This window comes from Parasteatoda tepidariorum, chromosome 2 (assembly GCF_982258835.1).
Source record: "Parasteatoda tepidariorum strain Cologne lab strain chromosome 2, Ptep-v5.0, whole genome shotgun sequence".
In the NCBI taxonomy this organism is placed as follows: domain Eukaryota; kingdom Metazoa; phylum Arthropoda; class Arachnida; order Araneae; family Theridiidae; genus Parasteatoda; species Parasteatoda tepidariorum.
In genome coordinates this window covers 47,511,375-47,533,323 of record NC_141756.1, presented here as the reverse complement: position 1 = coordinate 47,533,323, position 21,949 = coordinate 47,511,375, and the positions used below count along the sequence as shown (strand labels likewise).

Genomic DNA, 21,949 nt, shown 5'->3' with positions numbered 1-21,949 from the left:
ACTAACGGTCCAGGTTTCGAGTCCCTGTTCGGGCGATCCCTTTTTTTACTTCTATTTTATACTTGGAAAATTCTGTCTTCCGCGAACGGGCGATTCTTTCTCTTTCTTCTATTTTATACTTATAATATTTTATCTGTTTATCGGCACAAACGAAATGAGCCCGGATAGCTCAGTCGGTAGAGCGTTAGGCTTTTAACCTAACGGTCCAGGGTTCGAGTTCCTGTTCGGGCGGTCCCTTCATTTACTTGTATTTTATACTTGGAATATTTCATGTCTTCCGCGATCGGGCGATTATTTTTCTTACTTCCATTTTATACTTATAATATTTTATCTGCTTATCGGCACAAACGGAATGAGCCCGGATAGCTCAGTCGGTAGAGCGTTAGGCTTTTAACCTAACGGTCCAGGGTTCGAGTCCCTGTTCGGGCGATCCCTTTTTTTAATTGTATTTTATACTTGGAATATTTCATCTGTCTTCCGCGATCGGGCGATTATTTTTCTTACTTCTATTTTATACTTATAATATTTTATCTGTTTATCGGCACAAACGGAATGAGCCCGGATAGCTCAGTCGGTAGAGCGTTAGGCTTTTAACCTAACGGTCCAAGGTTCGAGTCCCTGTTCGGGCGATCCCCTTTTTTACTTGTATTTTATACTTGGAATATTTTATCTGTCTTCCGCGATCGGGCGATTATTTTTCTTACTTCTATTTCATATTTATAATATTTTATCTGTTTATCGGCACAAACGGAATGAGCTCGGATAGCTCATTCGGTAGAGCGTTAGGCCTTTAACCTAACGGTCCAGGGTTCGAGTCCCTGTTCGGGCGATCCCTTTTTTTGCTTCTATTTTATACTTGGAATATTTTATCTGTCTTCCGCGATCGGGCGATTATTTTTCTTACTTCTATTTTATACTTATAATATTTTATCTGTTTATCGGCACGAACGGAATGAGCCAGGATAGCTCAGTCGGTAGTGCGTTAGGCTTATAACCTAACGGTCCAGGGTTCGAGTCCCTGCTCGGGCGATCCCTTTTTTTTACTTGTATTTTATACTTGGAATATTCTGTCTTCCGCAATCGGGCGATTCTTTCTCTTTCTTCTATTTTATACTTATAATATTTCATCTGTTTGTCGGCACTAACGGATTGAGCCCGGATAGCTCAGTCGGTAGAGCGTTAGGCTTTTAACCTAACGGTCCCTGTTCGGGCGATCCCTTTTTTTACTTCTATTTTATACTTGGAAAATTCTGTCTTCCGCGATCGGGCGATTATATTTCTTACTTCCATTTTATACTTATAATATTTTATCTGCTTATCGGCACAAACGGAATGAGCCCGGATAGCTCAGTCGGTAGAGCGTTAGGCTTTTAACCTAACGGTCCAAGGTTCGAGTCCCTGTTCGGGCGATCCCCTTTTTTACTTGTATTTTATACTTGGAATATTTTATCTGTCTTCCGCGATCGGGCGATTATTTTTCTTACTTCTATTTTATATTTATAATATTTTATCTGTTTATCGGCACAAACGGAATGAGCTCGGATAGCTCATTCGGTAGAGCGTTAGGCCTTTAACCTAACGGTCCAGGGTTCGAGTCCCTGTTCGGGCGATCCCTTTTTTTGCTTCTATTTTATACTTGGAATATTTTATCTGTCTTCCGCGATCGGGCGATTATTTTTCTTACTTCTATTTTATACTTATAATATTTTATCTGTTTATCGGCACGAACGGAATGAGCCAGGATAGCTCAGTCGGTAGAGCGTTAGGCTTATAACCTAACGATCAAAGGTTCGAGTCCCTGTTCGGGCGTTCCCTTTTTTTATTGTATTTTATACTTGGAATATTTCATGTGTCTTCCGCGATCGGGCGATTATTTTTCTTACTTCTATTTTATACTTATAATATTTTATCTGCTTATCGGCACAAACGGAATGAGCCCGGATAGCTCAGTCTGTAGAGCGTTAGGCTTTTAACCTAACGGTCCAGGGTTCGAGTCCCTGCTGGGGCGATCCCTTTGTTTTACTTGTATTTTATACTTGGAATATTCTGTCTTCCGCGATCGGGCGATTCTTTCTCTTTCTTCTATTTTATTCTTATAATATTTCATCTGTTTATCGGCACAAACGGAATGAGCCCGGATAGCTCAGTCGGTAGAACGTTAGGCTTTTAACCTAACGGTCCAAGGTTCGAGTCCCTGTTCGGGCGATCCCCTTTTTTACTTGTATTTTATACTTGGAATATTTTATCTGTCTTCCGCGATCGGGCGATTATTTTTCTTACTTCTATTTTATATTTATAATATTTTATCTGTTTATCGGCACAAACGGAATGAGCTCGGATAGCTCAGTCGGTAGAGCGTTAGGCTTTTAACCTAACGGTCCAGGGATCGAGTCCCTGTTCGGGCGATCCCTTTTTTTTACTTCTATTTTATACTTGGAAAATTCTATCTGTCTTCCGCAATCGGGCGATTATTTCCCTTTCTTCTATTTTATACTTATAATATTTTATCTGTTTATCGGCGCTAACGGATTGAGCCCCGATAGCTCAGTCGGTAGAGCGTTAGGCTTTTAATCTAACGGTCCAGGGTTCAAGTCCCTGTTCGGACGATCCCTTTTTTTACTTGTATTTTATACTTGGAATATTTTATCTGTCTTCCGCGATCGGGCGATTCTTTCTCTTTCTTCTATTTTATACTTATAATATTTTATCTGCTTATCGGCACAAACGGAATGAGCCCGCATAGCTTAGTCGGTAGAGCGTTAGGCTTCTTACCTAACGGTCCAGGGTTCGAGTCCCTGTTCGGGCGATCCCTTTTTTTACTTCTATGTTATACTTGGAAAATTGTATCTGTCTTCCGCGATCGGGCGATTCTTTCTCTTTCTTCTATTTTATACTTATAATATTTTATCTGTTTATCGGCACGAACGGAATGACCCAGGATAGCTCAGTCGGTAGAGCGTTAGGCTTATAACCTAACGATCAAAGGTTCGAGTCCCTGTTCGGGCGTTCCCTTTTTTTATTGTATTTTATACTTGCAATATTTCATGTGTCTTCCGCGATCGGGCTATTATTTTTATTACTTCTATTTTATACTTATAATATTTTATCTGCTTATCGGCACAAACGGAATGAGCCCGGATAGCTCAGTCAGTAGAGCTTTAGGCTTTTAACCTAACGGTCCAGGGTTCGAGTCCCTGCTCGGGCGATCCCTTTTTTTTACTTGTATTTTATACTTGGAATATTCTGTCTTCCGCGATCTGGCGATTCTTTCTCTTTCTTCTATTTTATACTTATAATATTTCATCTGTTTATCGGCACAAACGAAATGAGCCCGGATAGCTCAGTCGGTAGAGCGTTAGGCTTTTAACCTATCGGTCCAGGGTTCGAGTCCCTGTTCGGGCGATCCCTTCTTTTACTTGTATTTTATACTTGGAATATTTTATCTATCTTCCGCGATCGGGCGATTATTTTTCTTACTTCTATTTTATACTTATAATATTTTATCTGTTTATCGGCACAAACGGAATGAGCCCGGATAGCTCAGTCGGTAGAGCGTTAGGCTTTTAACCTAACGAGCGAAGGTTCGAGTCCATGTTCGGGCGATCCCTTTTTTTAATTGTATTTTATACTTGGAATATTTCATCTGTCATCCGCGATCGGCGCATATTTTTCTTACTTCTATTTTATACTTAGAATATTTTATCGGTTGTCGGCACAAACGGAATGAGCCCGGATAGCTCAGTCGGTAGAGCGTTAGGCTTTTAACCTAACGGTTCAGGGTACGAGTCCCGGTTCGGGCGATCTCTTTATTTGCTTGTATTTTATACTTGGAATATTTTATCTGTCTTCCGCGATCGGGCGATTATTTTTCTTACTTCTATTTTTTACTTATAATATTTTATCTGTTTATCGGCACAAACGGAATGAGCCAGGATAGCTCAGTCGGTAGAGCGTTAGGCTTATAACCTAACGATCAAAGGTTCGAGTCCCTGTTCGGGCGTTCCCTTTTTTTATTGTATTTTATACTTGGAATATTTCATGTGTCTTCCGCGATCGGGCGATTATTTTTCTTACTTCTATTTTATACTTATAATATTTTATCTGCTTATCGGCACTAACGGAATGAGCCCGGATAGCTCAGTCAGTAGAGCGTTAGGCTTTTAAACTAACGGTCCAGGGTTCGAGTCCCTGCTCGGGCGATCCCTTTTTTTTTACTTGTATTTTATACTTGGAATATTTTATCTGTCTTCCGCGATCGGGCGATTATTTTTCTTACTTCTATTTTATACTTATAATATTTTATCTGTTTATCGGCACAAACGGTATGAGCCCGGATAGCTCAGTCGGTAGAGCGTTAGGCTTTTAACCTAACGGTCCAGGGTGCGAGTCCCTGTTCGGACGATCCCTTTTTTTTACTTGTATTTTATACTTGGAATATTTAATCTGTCTTCCGCGATCGGGCGATTCTTTTTCTTACTTTTATTTTATACTTATAATATTTTATCTGTTTATCGGCACAAGTGGAATGAGCCCGGATAGCTAAGTCGGTAGAGCATTAGGCTTTTAACCTAACGGTCCAGGGTTCGAGTCCCTGTTCTGGCGATCCCTTTTTTTACTTGTATTTTATACTTGGAATATTTTATCTGTCTTCCGCGATCGGGCGATTCTTTTTCTTACTTCTATTTTATACTTATAATATTTTATCTGTTTATCGGTACAAGCGGAATGAGCCCGAATAGCTAAGTCGGTAGAGCGTTAGGCTTTTAACCTAACCGTCCAGGGTTCGAGTCCCTGTTCTGGCGATCCCTTTTTTTACTTGTATTTTATACTTGGAATATTTTATCTGTCTTCCGCGATCGGGCGATTCTTTCTCTTTCTTCTATTTTATACTTATAATATTTTATCTGTTTATCGGCACTAACGGATTTAGCCCGGATAGCTCAGTCGGTAGAGCGTTAGGCTTTTAACCTAACGGTCCAGGGTTCGAGTCCCTGTTCGGGCGTTCCCTTTTTTTACTTGTATTTTATACTTGGAATATTTTATCTGTCTTCCGCGATCGGGCGATTATTTTTCTTACTTCTATTTTATACTTATAATATTTTATCTGTTTATCGGCACAAACGGAATGAGCCCGGATAGCTCAGTCGGGAGAGCGTTAGGCTTTTAACCTAACGATCGAAGGTTCGAGTCCATGTTCGGGCGATCCCTTTTTTATTGTATTTTATACTTGGAATATTTTATCTATCTTCCGCGATCGGGCGATTATTTTTCTTACTTCTATTTTATACTTATAATATTTTATCTGTTTATCGGCACAAACGAAATGAGCCCGGATAGCTCAGTCGGCAGAGCGTTAGGCTTTTAACCTAACGGTCCAGGGTTCGAGTCCCTGTTCGGGCGATCCCTCTTTTTACTTGTATTTTAAACTTGGAATATTTCATCTGTCTTCCGCGATCGGACGATTATTTTTCTTACTTCTATTTTATACTTATAATATTTTATCTGTTTATCGGCACAAACGGAATGAGCCCGGATAGCTCAGTCGGTAGAGCGTTAGGCTTATAACCTAACGGTCCAGAGTTCGAGTCCCTGTTCTGGCGATCCCTTTTTTTACTTGTATTTTATACGTGGAATATTTTATCTGTCTTCCGCGATCGGGCGATTATTTTTCTTACTTCTATTTTATACTTATAATATTTTATCTGTTTATCGGCACTAGCGAAATGAGCCCGGATAGCTAAGTCGGTAGAGCGTTAGGCTTTTAACCTAACGGTCCAGGGTTCGAGTCCCTGTTCTGGCGATCCCTTTTTTTACTTGTATTTTATACTTGGAATATTTTATCTGTCTTCCGCGATCGGGCGATTCTTTTTCTTACTTCTATTCTATACTTATAATATTTTATCTGTTTATCGGCACAAGTGGAATGAGCCCGGATAGCTAAGTCGGTAGAGCGTTAGGCTTTTAACCTAACGGTCCAGGGTTCGAGTCCCTGTTCTGGCGATCCCTTTTTTTACTTGTATTTTATACTTGGAATATTTTATCTGTCTTCCGCGATCGGGCGATTCTTTTTCTTACTTCTATTTTATACTTATAATATTTTATCTGTTTATCGGCACTAACGGATTTAGCCCGGATAGCTCAGTCGGTAGAGCGTTAGGCTTTTAACCTAACGGTCCAGGGTTCGAGTCCCTGTTCGGGCGATCCCTTTTTTTACTTGTATTTTATACTTGGAATATTTTATCTGTCTTCAGCGATCGGGCGATTCTTTCTCTTTCTTCTATTTTCTACTTATAATATTTTATCTGTTTATCGGCACTAACGGATTTAGCCCGGATAGCTCAGTCGGTAGAGCGTTAGGCTTTTAACCTAACGGTCCAGGGTTCGAGTCCCTGTTCGGGCGATCCCTTTTTTTACTTGTATTTTATACTTGGAATATTTTATCTGTCTTCCGCGATCGGGCGATTCTTTCGCTTTCTTCTATTTTATACTTATAATATTTTATCTGTTTAGCGGCACAAACCGAATAAGCCCGGGAAGCTCAGTCGGTAGAGCGTGAGGCTTTTAACCTAACGGTTCAGGGTTCGAGTCCCTGTTCGGGCGATCCCTTTTTTTACTTTTATACTTGGAAAATTCTATCTGTCTTCCGCGATCGGGCGATTCTTTCGCTTTCTTCTATTTTATACTTATAATATTTTATCTGTTTATCAGCACTAACGGATTGAGCCCGGATAGCTCATTCGGTAGAGCGTTTGACTTTCAACCTAACGGTCCAGGGTTCGAGTCCCAGTTCGGAGGATCCCTTTTTTTACTTGTATTTTATACTTGGAATATTTTATCTGTCTTCCGCTATCGGTCGATTCTTTCTATTTCTTCTATTTTATACTTATAATATTTTAACTGTTTATCGGCACATTCGGAATGAGCCCGGATAGCTCAGTCGGTAGAGCGTTAGGCTTTTAACCTAATGGTCCAGGGTTCGAGTCCCTGCTCGGACGATCCCTTTTTTTACTTGTATTTTATACTTGGAATATTTTATCTGTCTTCCGCGATCGGGCGATTCTTTCGCTTTCTTCTATTTTATACTTATAATATTTTATCTGTTTAGCGGCACAAACCGATTAAGCCCGGGAAGCTCAGTCGGTAGAGCGTGAGGCTCTTAACCTAGCGGTTCAGGGTTCGAGTCCCTGTTCGGACGATCCCCTTTTTTACTTGTATTTTATACTTGGAATATTTTATCTGTCTTCCGCGATCGGGCGATTATTTTTCTTACTTCTATTTTATACTTATAATATTTTATCTGTTTATCGGCACCAGCGGAATGAGCCTGGATAGCTCAGTCGGTAGAGCGGTAGGCTTTTAACCTAACGGTCCAGGGTTCGAGTCCCTGTTCGGACGATCCCTTTTTTTTACTTGCATTTTATACTTGGAATATTTTATCTGTCTTCCGCGATCGGGCGATTATTTTTCTTACTTCCAATTTATACTTATAATATTTTATCTGCTTATCGGCGCAAACGGAATGAGCCCGGATAGCTTAGTCGGTAAAGCGTTTGGCTTTTAACCTAACGGTCCAGGGTTCGAGTCCCTGTTCGGGCGATCCGTTTTTTTACTTGTATTTTATACTTGGAATATTTCATCTGTCTTCCGCGATCGGGCGATTATTTTTCTTACTTCTATTTTATACTTATAATATTTTATCTGCTTAGCGGCACAAACGAAATGAGCCCGGATAGCTCAGTCGGTAGAGCGTTAGGCTTTTAACCTAACGGTCCAAGGGTCGAGTCCCTGTTCGGGAGATCCCTTTTTTTACTTGTATTTTATACTTGGAATATTTCATCTGTCTTCCGCGATCGGGCGATTATTTTTCTTACTTCTATTTTATACTTATAATATTTTATCGGTTGTCGGCACAAACGGAATGAGCCCGGATAGCTCAGTCGGTAGAGCGTTAGGCTTTTAAACTAACGGTCCAGGGTTCGAGTCCCGGTTCGGGCGATCTCTTTATTTGCTTGTATTTTATACTTGGAATATTTTATCTGTCTTCCGCGATCGGGCGATTATTTTTCTTACTTCTATTTTTTACTTATAATATTTTATCTGTTTATCGGCACAAACGGAATGAGCCAGGATAGCTCTGTCGGTAGAGCGTTAGGCTTATAACCTAACGATCAAAGGTTCGAGTCCCTGTTCGGGCGTTCCCTTTTTTTATTGTATTTTATACTTGGAATATTTCATGTGTCTTCCGCGATCGGGCGATTATTTTTCTTACTTCTATTTTATACTTATAATATTTTATCTGCTTATCGGCACTAACGGAATGAGCCCGGATAGCTAAGTCGGTAGAGGGTTAGGCTTTTAACCTAACGGTCCAGTGTTCGAGTCCCTGCTCGGGGGATCTCTTTTTTTTACTTGTATTTTATACTTGGAATATTTTATCTGTCTTCCGAGGTCGCGCGATTATTTTTCTTACTTCTATTTTATACTTATAATATTTTATCTGTTTATCGGCACAAACGGAATGAGCCCGGATAGCTCAGTCGGAAGAGCGTTAGGCTTTTAACCTAACGGTCCAGGGTGCGAGTCCCTGTTCGGACGATCCCTTTTTTATACTTGCATTTTATACTTGGAATATTTTATCTGTCTTACGCGATCGGGCGATTATTTTTCTTACTTCCAATTTATACTTATAATATTTTATCTGCTTATCGGCACAAACGGAATGAGCCCGGATAGCTTAGTCGGTAGAGCGTTAGGCTTTTAACCTAACGGTCCAGGGTTCGAGTCCCTGTTTGGGCGATCCCTTTTTTTACTTGTATTTTATACTTGGAATATTTCATCTGTCTTCCGCGATCGGGCGATTATTTTTCTTACTTCTATTTTATACTTATAATATTTTATCTGCTTATCGGCACAAACGAAATGAGCCCGGATAGCTCAGTCGGTAGAGCGTTAGGCTTTTAACCTAACGGTCCAAGGCTCGAGTCCCTTTTCGGGAGGTCCCTTTTTTTACTTGTATATTTTACTTGGAATATTTCATCTGTCTTCCGCGATCGGGCGATTATTTTTCTTACTTCTATTTTATACTTATAATATTTTATCTGTTTATCGGCACAAACGGAATGAGCCCGGATAGCTCAGTCGGTAGAGCGTTAGGCTTTTAACCTAACGATCGAAGGTTCGAGTCCATGTTCGGGCGATCCCTTTTTTATTGTATTTTATACTTGGAATATTTCATCTGTCTTCCGCGATCGGGCGATTATTTTTCTATACTTATAATATTTTATCTGTTTATCGGCACAAACGGAATGAGCCCGGATAGCTCAGTCGGTAGAGCGTTAGGCTTTTAACCTAACGATCGAAGGTTCGAGTCCATGTTCGGGCGATCCCTTTTTTATTGTATTTTATACTTGGAATATTTTATCTATCTTCCGCGATCGGGCGATTATTTTTCTTACTTCTATTTTATACTTATAATATTTTATCTGTTTATCGGCACAAACGGAATGAGCCCGGATAGCTCAGTTGGTAGAGCGTTAGGCTTATAACCTAACGGTCCAGAGTTCGAGTCCCTGTTCTGGCGAGCCCTTTTTTTACTTGTATTTTATACGTGGAATATTTTATCTGTCTTCCGCGATCGGGCGATTATTTTTCTTACTTCTATTTTATACTTATAATATTTTATCTGTTTATCGGCACTAGCGAAATGAGCCCGGATAGCTAAGTCGGTAGAGCGTTAGGCTTTTAACCTAACGGTCCAGGGTTCGAGTCCCTGTTCTGGCTATCCCTTTTTTTACTTGTATTTTATACTTGGAATATTTTATCTGTCTTCCGCGATCGGGCGATTCTTTTTCTTACTTCTATTTTATACTTATAATATTTTATCTGTTTATCGGCACAAGTGGAATGAGCCCGGATAGCTAAGTCGGTAGAGCGTTAGGCTTTTAACCTAACGGTCCAGGGTTCGAGTCCCTGTTCTGGTGAACCCATTTTTTTACTTGTATTTTATACTTGGAATATTTTATCTGTCTTCCGCGATTGGGCGATTCTTTCTCTTTCTTCTATTTCATACTTATAATATTTTATCTGTTTAGCGGCACAAACCGAATAAGCCCGGGAAGCTCAGTCGGTAGAGCGTGAGGCTTTTAACCTAACGGTTCAGGGTTCGAGTCCCTGTTCGGGCGATCCCTTTTTTTACTTTTATACTTGGAAAATTCTATCTGTCTTCCGCGATCGGGCGATTCTTTCGCTTTCTTCTATTTTATACTTATAATATTTTATCTGTTTATCAGCACTAACGGATTGAGCCCGGATAGCTCATTCGGTAGAGCGTTTGACTTTCAACCTAACGGTCCAGGGTTCGAGTCCCAGTTCGGAGGATCCCTTTTTTTACTTGTATTTTATACTTGGAGTATTTTATCTGTCTTCCGCTATCGGGCGATTCTTTCTCTTTCTTCTATTTTATACTTATAATATTTTAACTGTTTATCGGCACATTCGGAATGAGACAGGATAGCTCAGTCGGTAGAGCGTTAGGCTTTTAACCTAATGGTCCAGGTTTCGAGTCCCTGCTCGGACGATCCCTTTTTTTACTTGTATTTTATACTTGGAATATTTTATCTGTCTTCCGCGATCGGGCGATTCTTTCGCTTTCTTCTATTTTATACTTATAATATTTTATCTGTTTAGCGGCACAAACCGATTAAGCCCGGGAAGCTCAGTCGGTAGAGCGTGAGGCTCTTAACCTAGCGGTTCAGGGTTCGAGTCCCTGTTCGGACGATCCCCTTTTTTACTTGTATTTTATACTTGGAATATTTTATCTGTCTTCCGCGATCGGGCGATTATTTTTCTTACTTCTATTTTATACTTAAAATATTTTATCTGTTTATCGGCACAAACGGAATGAGCCTGGATAGCTCAGTCGGTAGAGCGGTAGGCTTTTAACCTAACGGTCCAGGGTTCGAGTTCCTGTTCGGACGATCCCTTTTTTTTACTTGCATTTTATACTTGGAATATTTTATCTGTCTTCCGCGATCGGGCGATTATTTTTCTTACTTCCAATTTATACTTATAATATTTTATCTGCTTATCGGCGCAAACGGAATGAGCCCGGATAGCTTAGTCGGTAGAGCGTTTGGCTTTTAACCTAACGGTCCAGGGTTCGAGTCCCTGTTCGGGCGATCCGTTTTTTTACTTGTATTTTATACTTGGAATATTTCATCTGTCTTCCGCGATCGGGCGATTATTTTTCTTTCTTCTATTTTATACTTATAATATTTTATCTGCTTAGCGGCTCAAACGAAATGAGCCCGGATAGCTCAGTCGGTAGAGCGTTAGGCTTTTAACCTAACGGTCCAAGGGGCGAGTCCCTGTTCGGGAGATCCCTTTTTTTACTTGTATTTTATACTTGGAATATTTCATCTGTCTTCCGCGATCGGGCGATTATTTTTCTTACTTCTATTTTATACTTATAATATTTTATCTGTTTATCGGCACAAACGGAATGAGCCGGATAGCTCAGTCGGTAGAGCGTTAGGCTTTTAACCTAACGAGCGAAGGTTCGAGTCCATGTTCGGACGATCCCTATTTTTAATTGTATTTTATACTTGGAATATTTCATCTGTCATCCGCGATCGGGCGATTATTTTTCTTACTTCTATTTTATACTTATAATATTTTATCGGTTGTCGGCACAAACGGAATGAGCCCGGATAGCTCAGTCGGTAGAGCGTTAGGCTTTTAACCTAACGGTCCAGGGTTCGAGTCCCGGTTCGGGCGATCTCTTTATTTGCTTGTATTTTATACTTGGAATATTTTATCTGTCTTCCGCGATCGGGCGATTATTTTTCTTACTTCTATTTTTTACTTATAATATTTTATCTGTTTATCGGCACAAACGGAATGAGCCAGGATAGCTCAGTCGGTAGAGCGTTAGGCTTATAACCTAACGATCAAAGGTTCGAGTCCCTGTTCGGGTGTTCCCTTTTTTTATTGTATTTTATACTTGGAATATTTCATGTGTCTTCCGCGATCGGGCGATTATTTTTCTTACTTCTATTTTATACTTATAATATTTTATCTGCTTATCGGCACTAACGGAATGAGCCCGGATAGCTCAGTCAGTAGAGCGTTAGGCTTTTTACCTAACGGTCCAGGGTTCGAGTCCCTGCTCGGGCGATCCCTTTTTTTTACTTGTATTTTATACTTGGAATATTTTATCTGTCTTCCGCGATCGGGCGATTATTTTTCTTACTTCTATTTTATACTTATAATATTTTATCTGTTTATCGGCACAAACAGCATGAGCCCGGATAGCTCAGTCGGTAGAGCGTTAGGCTTTTAACCTAACGGTCCAGGGTGCGAGTCCCTGTTCGGACGATCCCTTTTTTTTACTTGCATTTTATACTTGGAATATTTTATCTGTCTTCCGCGATCGGGCGATTATTTTTCTTACTTCCAATTTATACTTATAATATTTTATCTGTTTATCGGCACAAACGGAATGAGCCCGGATAGCTAAGTCGGTAGAGCGTTAGGCTTTTAACCTAACGGTCCAGTGTTCGAGTCCCTGCTCGGGGGATCTCTTTTTTTTACTTGTATTTTATACTTGGAATATTTTATCTGTCTTCCGAGGTCGCGCGATTATTTTTCTTACTTCTATTTTATACTTATAATATTTTATCTGTTTATCGGCACAAACGGAATGAGCTCGGATAGCTCAGTCGGTAGAGCGTTAGGCTTTTAACCTAACGGTCCAGGGTGCGAGTCCCTGTTCGGACGATCCCTTTTTTTTACTTGCATTTTATACTTGGAATATTTTATCTGTCTTCCGCGATCGGGAGATTATTTTTCTTACTTCCAATTTATACTTATAATATTTTATCTGCTTATCGGCACAAACGGAATGAGCCCGGATAGCTTAGTCGGTAGAGCGTTAGGCTTTTAACCTAACGGTCCAGGGTTCGAGTCCCTGTTTGGGTGATCCCTTTTTTTACTTGTATTTTATACTTGGAATATTTCATCTGTCTTCCGCGATCGGGCGATTATTTTTCTTACTTCTATTTTATACTTATAATATTTTATCTGCTTATCGGCACAAACGAAATGAGCCCGGATAGCTCAGTCGGTAGAGCGTTAGGCTTTTAACCTAACGGTCCAAGGCTCGAGTCCCTGTTCGGGAGGTCCCTTTTTTTACTTGTATATTTTACTTGGAATATTTCATCTGTCTTCCGCGATCGGGCGATTATTTTTCTTACTTCTATTTTATACTTATAATATTTTATCTGTTTATCGGCACAAACGGAATGAGCCCGGATAGCTCAGTCGGTAGAGCGTTAGGCTTTTAACCTAACGATCGAAGGTTCGAGTCCATGTTCGGGCGATCCCTTTTTTATTGTATTTTATACTTGGAATATTTCATCTGTCTTCCGTGATCGGGCGATTATTTTTCTATACTTATAATATTTTATCTGTTTATCGGCACAAACGGAATGAGCCCGGATAGCTCAGTCGGTAGAGCGTTAGGCTTTTAACCTAACGATCGAAGGTTCGAGTCCATGTTCGGGCGATCCCTTTTTTATTGTATTTTATACTTGGAATATTTTATCTATCTTCCGCGATCGGGCGATTATTTTTCTTACTTCTATTTTATACTTATAATATTTTATCTGTTTATCGGCACAAACGAAATGAGCCCGGATAGCTCAGTGGGCAGAGCGTTAGCCTTTTAACCTAACGGTCCAGGGTTCGAGTCCCTGTTCGGGCGATCCCTCTTTTTACTTGTATTTTATACTTGGAATATTTCATCTGTCTTCCGCGATCGGACGATTATTTTTCTTACTTCTATTTTATACTTATAATATTTTATCTGTTTATCGGCACAAACGGAATGAGCCCGGATAGCTCAGTTGGTAGAGCGTTAGGCTTATAACCTAACGGTCCAGAGTTCGAGTCCCTGTTCTGGTGAACCCATTTTTTTACTTGTATTTTATACTTGGAATATTTTATCTGTCTTCCGCGATCGGGCGATTCTTTCTCTTTCTTCTATTTCATACTTATAATATTTTATCTGTTTATCGGCACTAACGGATTTAGCCCGGATAGCTCAGTCGGTAGAGCGTTAGGCTTTTAACCTAACGGTCCAGGGTTCGAGTCCCTGTTCGGGCGATCCCTTTTTTTACTTGCATTTTATACTTGGAATATTTTATCTGTCTTCCGCGATCGGGCGATTATTTTTCTTACTTCCAATTTATACTTATAATATTTTATCTGTTTATCGGCACAAACGGAATGAGCCCGGATAGCTAAGTCGGTAGAGCGTTAGGCTTTTAACCTAACGGTCCAGTGTTCGAGTCCCTGCTCGGGGGATCTCTTTTTTTTACTTGTATTTTATACTTGGAATATTTTATCTGTCTTCCGAGGTCGCGCGATTATTTTTCTTACTTCTATTTTATACTTATAATATTTTATCTGTTTATCGGCACAAACGGAATGAGCCCGGATAGCTCAGTCGGTAGAGCGTTAGGCTTTTAACCTAACGGTCCAGGGTGCGAGTCCCTGTTCGGACGATCCCTTTTTTTTACTTGCATTTTATACTTGGAATATTTTATCTGTCTTCCGCGATCGGGCGATTATTTTTCTTACTTCCAATTTATACTTATAATATTTTATCTGCTTATCGGCACAAACGGAATGAGCCCGGATAGCTTAGTCGGTAGAGCGTTAGGCTTTTAACCTAACGGTCCAGGGTTCGAGTCCCTGTTTGGGCGATCCCTTTTTTTACTTGTATTTTATACTTGGAATATTTCATCTGTCTTCCGCGATCGGGCGATTATTTTTCTTACTTCTATTTTATACTTATAATATTTTATCTGCTTATCGGCACAAACGAAATGAGCCCGGATAGCTCAGTCGGTAGAGCGTTAGGCTTTTAACCTAACGGTCCAAGGCTCGAGTCCCTGTTCGGGAGGTCCCTTTTTTTACTTGTATATTTTACTTGGAATATTTCATCTGTCTTCCGCGATCGGGCGATTATTTTTCTTACTTCTATTTTATACTTATAATATTTTATCTGTTTATCGGCACAAACGGAATGAGCCCGGATAGCTCAGTCGGTAGAGCGTTAGGCTTTTAACCTAACGATCGAAGGTTCGAGTCCATGTTCGGGCGATCCCTTTTTTATTGTATTTTATACTTGGAATATTTCATCTGTCTTCCGCGATCGGGCGATTATTTTTCTATACTTATAATATTTTATCTGTTTATCGGCACAAACGGAATGAGCCCGGATAGCTCAGTCAGTAGAGCGTTAGGCTTTTAACCTAACGATCGTAGGTTCGAGTCCATGTTCGGGCGATCCCTTTTTTATTGTATTTTATACTTGGAATATTTTATCTATCTTCCGCGATCGGGCGATTATTTTTCTTACTTCTATTTTATACTTATAATATTTTATCTGTTTATCGGCACAAACGAAATGAGCCCGGATAGCTCAGTCGGCAGAGCGTTAGCCTTTTAACCTAACGGTCCAGGGTTCGAGTCCCTGTTCGGGCGATCCCTCTTTTTACTTGTATTTTATACTTGGAATATTTCATCTGTCTTCCGCGATCGGACGATTATTTTTCTTACTTCTATTTTATACTTATAATATTTTATCTGTTTATCGGCACAAACGGAATGAGCCCGGATAGCTCAGTTGGTAGAGCGTTAGGCTTATAACCTAACGGTCCAGAGTTCGAGTCCCTGTTCTGGCGATCCCTTTTTTTACTTGTATTTTATACGTGGAATATTTTATCTGTCTTCCGCGATCGGGCGATTATTTTTCTTACTTCTATTTTATACTTATAATATTTTATCTGTTTATCGGCACTAGCGAAATGAGCCCGGATAGCTAAGTCGGTAGAGCGTTAGGCTTTTAACCTAACGGTCCAGGGTTCGAGTCCCTGTTCTGGCGATCCCTTTTTTTACTTGTATTTTATACTTGGAATATTTTATCTGTCTTCCGCGATCGGGCGATTCTTTTTCTTACTTCTATTTTATACTTATAATATTTTAAATTTTTAAGTTTTTCCGTTTAACTTTTAACCTAACGGTCCAGGGTTCGAGTCCCTGTTCTGGTGAACCCATTTTTTTACTTGTATTTTATACTTGGAATATTTTATCTGTCTTCCGCGATCGGGCGATTCTTTCTCTTTCTTCTATTTCATACTTATAATATTTTATCTGTTTATCGGCGCTAACGGATTTAGCCCGGATAGCTCAGTCGGTAGAGCGTTAGGCTTTTAACCTAACGGTCCAGGGTTCGAGTCCCTGTTCGGGCGATCCCTTTTTTTACTTGTATTTTATACTTGGAATATTTTATCTGTCTTCCGCGATCGGGCAATTCTTTCGCTTTCTTCTATTTTATACTTATAATATTTTATCTGTTTATCAGCACTAACGGATTGAGCCCGGATAGCTCATTTGGTAGAGCGTTAGACTTTCAACCTAACGGTCCAGGGTTCGAGTCCCAGTTCGGATGATCCCTTTTTTTACTTGTATTTTATACTTGGAATATTTTATCTGTCTTCCGCGATCGGGCGATTCTTTTTCTTACTTCTAGTTTATACTAATAATATTTTATCTGTTTATCGGCACTAACGGATTGAGCCCGGGTAGCTCATTCGGTAGAGTGTTAGGCTTTCAACCTAACGGTCCAGATTTCAAGTCCCTGTTCGGACGATCCCCTTTTTTACTTGTATTTTATACTTGGAATATTTTATCTGTCTTCCGCGATCGGGCGATTATTTTTCTTACTTCTATTTTATACTTATAATATTTTATCTGTTTATCGGCACAAACGGAATGAGCCAGGATAGCTCAGTCGGTAGAGCGTTAGGCTTTTAACCTAACAGTCCAGGGTGCGAGTCCCTGTTCGGACTATCCCTTTTTTTTACTTGCATTTTATACTTGGAATATTTTATCTGTCTTCCGCGATCGGGCGATTATTTTTCTTACTTCCAATTTATACTTATAATATTTTATCTGCTTATCGGCACAAACGGAATGAGCCCGGATAGCTTAGTCGGTAGAGCGTTAGGCTTTTAACCTAACGGTCCAAGGTTCGAGTCCCTGTTCGGGAGATCCCTTTTTTTATTGTATTTTATACCTGGAATATTTTATCTGTCTTCCGCGATCGGGCGATTATTTTTCTTACTTCTATTTTATACTTATAATACTTTATCTGTTTATCGGCACAAACGGAATGAGCCAGGATAGCTCAGTCGGTAGAGCGTTAGGCTTATAACCTAACGATCAAAGGTTCGAGTCCCAGTTCGGGCGTTCCCTTTTTTTATTGTATTTTATACTTGGAATATTTCATGTGTCTTCCGCGATCGGGCGATTGTTTTTCTTACTTCTATTTTATACTTATAATATTTTATCTGCTTATCGGCACTAACGGAATGAGCCCGGATAGCTCAGTCAGTAGAGCGTTAGGCTTTTAACCTAACGGTCCAGGCTTCGAGTCCCTGCTCGGGCGATCCCTTTTTTTTACTTGTATTTTATACTTGGAATATTTTTTCTGTCTTCCGCGATCGGGCGATTATTTTTCTTGCTCCTATTTTATACTTATAATATTTTATCTGTTTATCGGCACAAACGGAATGAGCCCGGATAGCTCAGTCGGTAGAGCGTTAGGCTTTTAACCTAACGGTCCAAGGTTCGAGTCCCTGTTCGGGAGGTCCCTTTTTTTACTTGTATATTTTACTTGGAATATTTCATCTGTCTTCCGCGATCGGGCGATTATTTTTCTTACTTCTATTTTATACTTATAATATTTTATCTGTTTATCGGCACAAACGGAATGAGCCCGGATAGCTCAGTCGGTAGAGCGTTAGGCTCTTAACCTAACGATCGAAGGTTCGAGTCCATGTTCGGGTGATCCCTTTTTTTATTGTATTTTATACTTGGAATATTTTATGTATCTTCCGCGATCGGGCGATTATTTTTCTTACTTCTATTTTATACTTATAATATTTTATCTGTTTATCGGCACAAACGAAATGAGCCCTCATAGCTCAGTCGGTAGAGCGTTAGGCTTTTAACCTAACGGTCCAGGGTTCGAGTCCCTGTTCGGGCGATCCCTCTTTTTACTTGTATTTTATACTTGGAATATTTCATCTGTCTTCCGCGATCGGACGATTATTTTTCTTACTTCTATTTTATACTTATAATATTTTATCTGTTTATCGGCACAAACGGAATGAGCCCGGATAGCTCAGTCGGTAGAGCGTTAGGCTTGTAACCTAACGGTCCAGAGTTCGAGTCCCTGTTCTGGCGATCCCTTTTTTTACTTGTATTTTATACGTGGAATATTTTATCTGTCTTCCGCGATCGGGCGATTATTTTTCTTACTTCTATTTTATACTTATAATATTTTATCTGTTTATCGGCACTAGCGAAATGAGCCCGGATAGCTAAGTCGGTAGAGCGTTAGGCTTTTAACCTAACGGTCCAGGGTTCGAGTCCCTGTTCGGGCGATCCCTCTTTTTACTTGTATTTTATACTTGGAATATTTCATCTGTCTTCCGCGATCGGGCGATTATTTTTCTTACTTCTATTTTATACTTATAATATTTTATCTGTTTATCGGCACTAGCGAAATGAGCCCGGATAGCTAAGTCGGTAGAGCGTTAGGCTTTTAACCTAACGGTCCAGGGTTCGAGTCCCTGTTCTGGCGATCCCTTTTTTTACTTGTATTTTATACTTGGAATATTTTATCTGTCTTCCGCGATCGGGCGATTCTTTTTCTTACTTCTATTTTATACTTATAATATTTTAAATTTTTAAGTTTTTCCGTTTAACTTTTAACCTAACGGTCCAGGGTTCGAGTCCCTGTTCTGGTGAACCCATTTTTTTACTTGTATTTTATACTTGGAATATTTTATCTGTCTTCCGCGATCGGGCGATTCTTTCTCTTTCTTCTATTTCATACTTATAATATTTTATCTGTTTATCGGCGCTAACGGATTTAGCCCGGATAGCTCAGTCGGTAGAGCGTTAGGCTTTTAACCTAACGGTCCAGGGTTCGAGTCCCTGTTCGGGCGATCCCTTTTTTTACTTGTATTTTATACTTGGAATATTTTATCTGTCTTCCGCGATCGGGCAATTCTTTCGCTTTCTTCTATTTTATACTTATAATATTTTATCTGTTTATCAGCACTAACGGATTGAGCCCGGATAGCTCATTTGGTAGAGCGTTAGACTTTCAACCTAACGGTCCAGGGTTCGAGTCCCAGTTCGGATGATCCCTTTTTTTACTTGTATTTTATACTTGGAATATTTTATCTGTCTTCCGCGATCGGGCGATTCTTTTTCTTACTTCTAGTTTATACTAATAATATTTTATCTGTTTATCGGCACTAACGGATTGAGCCCGGGTAGCTCATTCGGTAGAGTGTTAGGCTTTCAACCTAACGGTCCAGATTTCAAGTCCCTGTTCGGACGATCCCCTTTTTTACTTGTATTTTATACTTGGAATATTTTATCTGTCTTCCGCGATCGGGCGATTATTTTTCTTACTTCTATTTTATACTTATAATATTTTATCTGTTTATCGGCACAAACGGAATGAGCCAGGATAGCTCAGTCGGTAGAGCGTTAGGCTTTTAACCTAACAGTCCAGGGTGCGAGTCCCTGTTCGGACTATCCCTTTTTTTTACTTGCATTTTATACTTGGAATATTTTATCTGTCTTCCGCGATCGGGCGATTATTTTTCTTACTTCCAATTTATACTTATAATATTTTATCTGCTTATCGGCACAAACGGAATGAGCCCGGATAGCTTAGTCGGTAGAGCGTTAGGCTTTTAACCTAACGGTCCAAGGTTCGAGTCCCTGTTCGGGAGATCCCTTTTTTTATTGTATTTTATACCTGGAATATTTTATCTGTCTTCCGCGATCGGGCGATTATTTTTCTTACTTCTATTTTATACTTATAATACTTTATCTGTTTATCGGCACAAACGGAATGAGCCAGGATAGCTCAGTCGGTAGAGCGTTAGGCTTATAACCTAACGATCAAAGGTTCGAGTCCCAGTTCGGGCGTTCCCTTTTTTTATTGTATTTTATACTTGGAATATTTCATGTGTCTTCCGCGATCGGGCGATTGTTTTTCTTACTTCTATTTTATACTTATAATATTTTATCTGCTTATCGGCACTAACGGAATGAGCCCGGATAGCTCAGTCAGTAGAGCGTTAGGCTTTTAACCTAACGGTCCAGGCTTCGAGTCCCTGCTCGGGCGATCCCTTTTTTTTACTTGTATTTTATACTTGGAATATTTTTTCTGTCTTCCGCGATCGGGCGATTATTTTTCTTGCTCCTATTTTATACTTATAATATTTTATCTGTTTATCGGCACAAACGGAATGAGCCCGGATAGCTCAGTCGGTAGAGCGTTAGGCTTTTAACCTAACGGTCCAAGGTTCGAGTCCCTGTTCGGGAGGTCCCTTTTTTTACTTGTATATTTTACTTGGAATATTTCATCTGTCTTCCGCGATCGGGCGATTATTTTTCTTACTTCTATTTTATACTTATAATATTTTATCTGTTTATCGGCACAAACGGAATGAGCCCGGATAGCTCAGTCGGTAGAGCGTTAGGCTCTTAACCTAACGATCGAAGGTTCGAGTCCATGTTCGGGTGATCCCTTTTTTTATTGTATTTTATACTTGGAATATTTTATGTATCTTCCGCGATCGGGCGATTATTTTTCTTACTTCTATTTTATACTTATAATATTTTATCTGTTTATCGGCACAAACGAAATGAGCCCTCATAGCTCAGTCGGTAGAGCGTTAGGCTTTTAACCTAACGGTCCAGGGTTCGAGTCCCTGTTCGGGCGATCCCTCTTTTTACTTGTATTTTATACTTGGAATATTTCATCTGTCTTCCGCGATCGGACGATTATTTTTCTTACTTCTATTTTATACTTATAATATTTTATCTGTTTATCGGCACAAACGGAATGAGCCCGGATAGCTCAGTCGGTAGAGCGTTAGGCTTGTAACCTAACGGTCCAGAGTTCGAGTCCCTGTTCTGGCGATCCCTTTTTTTACTTGTATTTTATACGTGGAATATTTTATCTGTCTTCCGCGATCGGGCGATTATTTTTCTTACTTCTATTTTATACTTATAATATTTTATCTGTTTATCGGCACTAGCGAAATGAGCCCGGATAGCTAAGTCGGTAGAGCGTTAGGCTTTTAACCTATCGGTCCAGGGTTCGAGTCCCTGTTCTGGCGATCCCTTTTTTTACTTGTATTTTATACTTGGAATATTTTATCTGTCTTCCGCGATCGGGCGATTCTTTTTCTTACTTCTATTTTATACTTATAATATTTTATCTGTTTATCGGCACAAGTAGAATGAGCCCGGATAGCTAAGTCGGTAGAGTGTTAGGCTTTTAACCTAGCGGTCCAGGGTTCGAGTCCCTGTTCTGGCGATCCCTTTTTTTACTTGTATTTTATACTTGGAATATTTTATCTGTCTTCCGCGATCGGGCGATTCTTTTTCTTACTTCTATTTTATACTTATAATATTTTATCTGTTTATCGGCACAAGCGGAATGAGCCCGGATAGCTAAGTCGGTAGAGCGTTAGGCTTTTAACCTAACGGTCCAGGGTTCGAGTCCCTGTTCTGGCGATCCCTTTTTTTACTTGTAATTTATACTTGGGATATTTTATCTGTCTTCCGCGATCGGGTGATTCTTTTTCTTACTTCTATTTTATACTTATAATATTTTATCTGTTTATCGGCACAAGCGGAATGAGCCCGGATAGCTAAGTCGGTAGAGCGTTAGGCTTTTAACCTAACGGTCCAGGGTTCGAGTCCCTGTTCTGGCGATCCCTTTTTTTACTTGTAGTTTATACTTGGGATATTTTATCTGTCTTCCGCGATCGGGTGATTCTTT

General features: G+C 39.8%; 13 non-coding genes across 13 annotated transcripts; all 13 read left to right on the top strand.

The window, feature by feature from the left end:
* Positions 1–356: 356 nt before the first annotated feature.
* On the top strand, positions 357–429 carry TRNAK-UUU (transfer RNA lysine (anticodon UUU)). The gene has a single exon. It is a non-coding gene; the product is annotated as a tRNA-Lys (tRNA).
* Positions 430–4,929: 4,500 nt separating this feature from the next.
* TRNAK-UUU (transfer RNA lysine (anticodon UUU)) lies at positions 4,930–5,002 on the top strand. The gene has a single exon. It is a non-coding gene; the product is annotated as a tRNA-Lys (tRNA).
* A 525-nt stretch (positions 5,003–5,527) lies between these two features.
* On the top strand, positions 5,528–5,600 carry TRNAI-UAU (transfer RNA isoleucine (anticodon UAU)). The gene has a single exon. It is a non-coding gene; the product is annotated as a tRNA-Ile (tRNA).
* A 527-nt stretch (positions 5,601–6,127) lies between these two features.
* On the top strand, positions 6,128–6,200 carry TRNAK-UUU (transfer RNA lysine (anticodon UUU)). Its single transcript has one exon. It is a non-coding gene; the product is annotated as a tRNA-Lys (tRNA).
* Positions 6,201–6,327: 127 nt separating this feature from the next.
* TRNAK-UUU (transfer RNA lysine (anticodon UUU)) lies at positions 6,328–6,400 on the top strand. The gene has a single exon. It is a non-coding gene; the product is annotated as a tRNA-Lys (tRNA).
* Positions 6,401–9,507: 3,107 nt separating this feature from the next.
* Positions 9,508–9,580, top strand: TRNAI-UAU (transfer RNA isoleucine (anticodon UAU)). The gene has a single exon. It is a non-coding gene; the product is annotated as a tRNA-Ile (tRNA).
* A 4,309-nt stretch (positions 9,581–13,889) lies between these two features.
* Positions 13,890–13,962, top strand: TRNAI-UAU (transfer RNA isoleucine (anticodon UAU)). Its single transcript has one exon. It is a non-coding gene; the product is annotated as a tRNA-Ile (tRNA).
* A 128-nt stretch (positions 13,963–14,090) lies between these two features.
* Positions 14,091–14,163, top strand: TRNAK-UUU (transfer RNA lysine (anticodon UUU)). Its single transcript has one exon. It is a non-coding gene; the product is annotated as a tRNA-Lys (tRNA).
* Positions 14,164–15,676: 1,513 nt separating this feature from the next.
* TRNAI-UAU (transfer RNA isoleucine (anticodon UAU)) lies at positions 15,677–15,749 on the top strand. Its single transcript has one exon. It is a non-coding gene; the product is annotated as a tRNA-Ile (tRNA).
* A 494-nt stretch (positions 15,750–16,243) lies between these two features.
* On the top strand, positions 16,244–16,316 carry TRNAK-UUU (transfer RNA lysine (anticodon UUU)). The gene has a single exon. It is a non-coding gene; the product is annotated as a tRNA-Lys (tRNA).
* Positions 16,317–18,242: 1,926 nt separating this feature from the next.
* TRNAT-UGU (transfer RNA threonine (anticodon UGU)) lies at positions 18,243–18,315 on the top strand. Its single transcript has one exon. It is a non-coding gene; the product is annotated as a tRNA-Thr (tRNA).
* Positions 18,316–19,009: 694 nt separating this feature from the next.
* Positions 19,010–19,082, top strand: TRNAK-UUU (transfer RNA lysine (anticodon UUU)). The gene has a single exon. It is a non-coding gene; the product is annotated as a tRNA-Lys (tRNA).
* A 1,926-nt stretch (positions 19,083–21,008) lies between these two features.
* On the top strand, positions 21,009–21,081 carry TRNAT-UGU (transfer RNA threonine (anticodon UGU)). Its single transcript has one exon. It is a non-coding gene; the product is annotated as a tRNA-Thr (tRNA).
* The last annotated feature ends 868 nt before the right edge of the window (positions 21,082–21,949 follow it).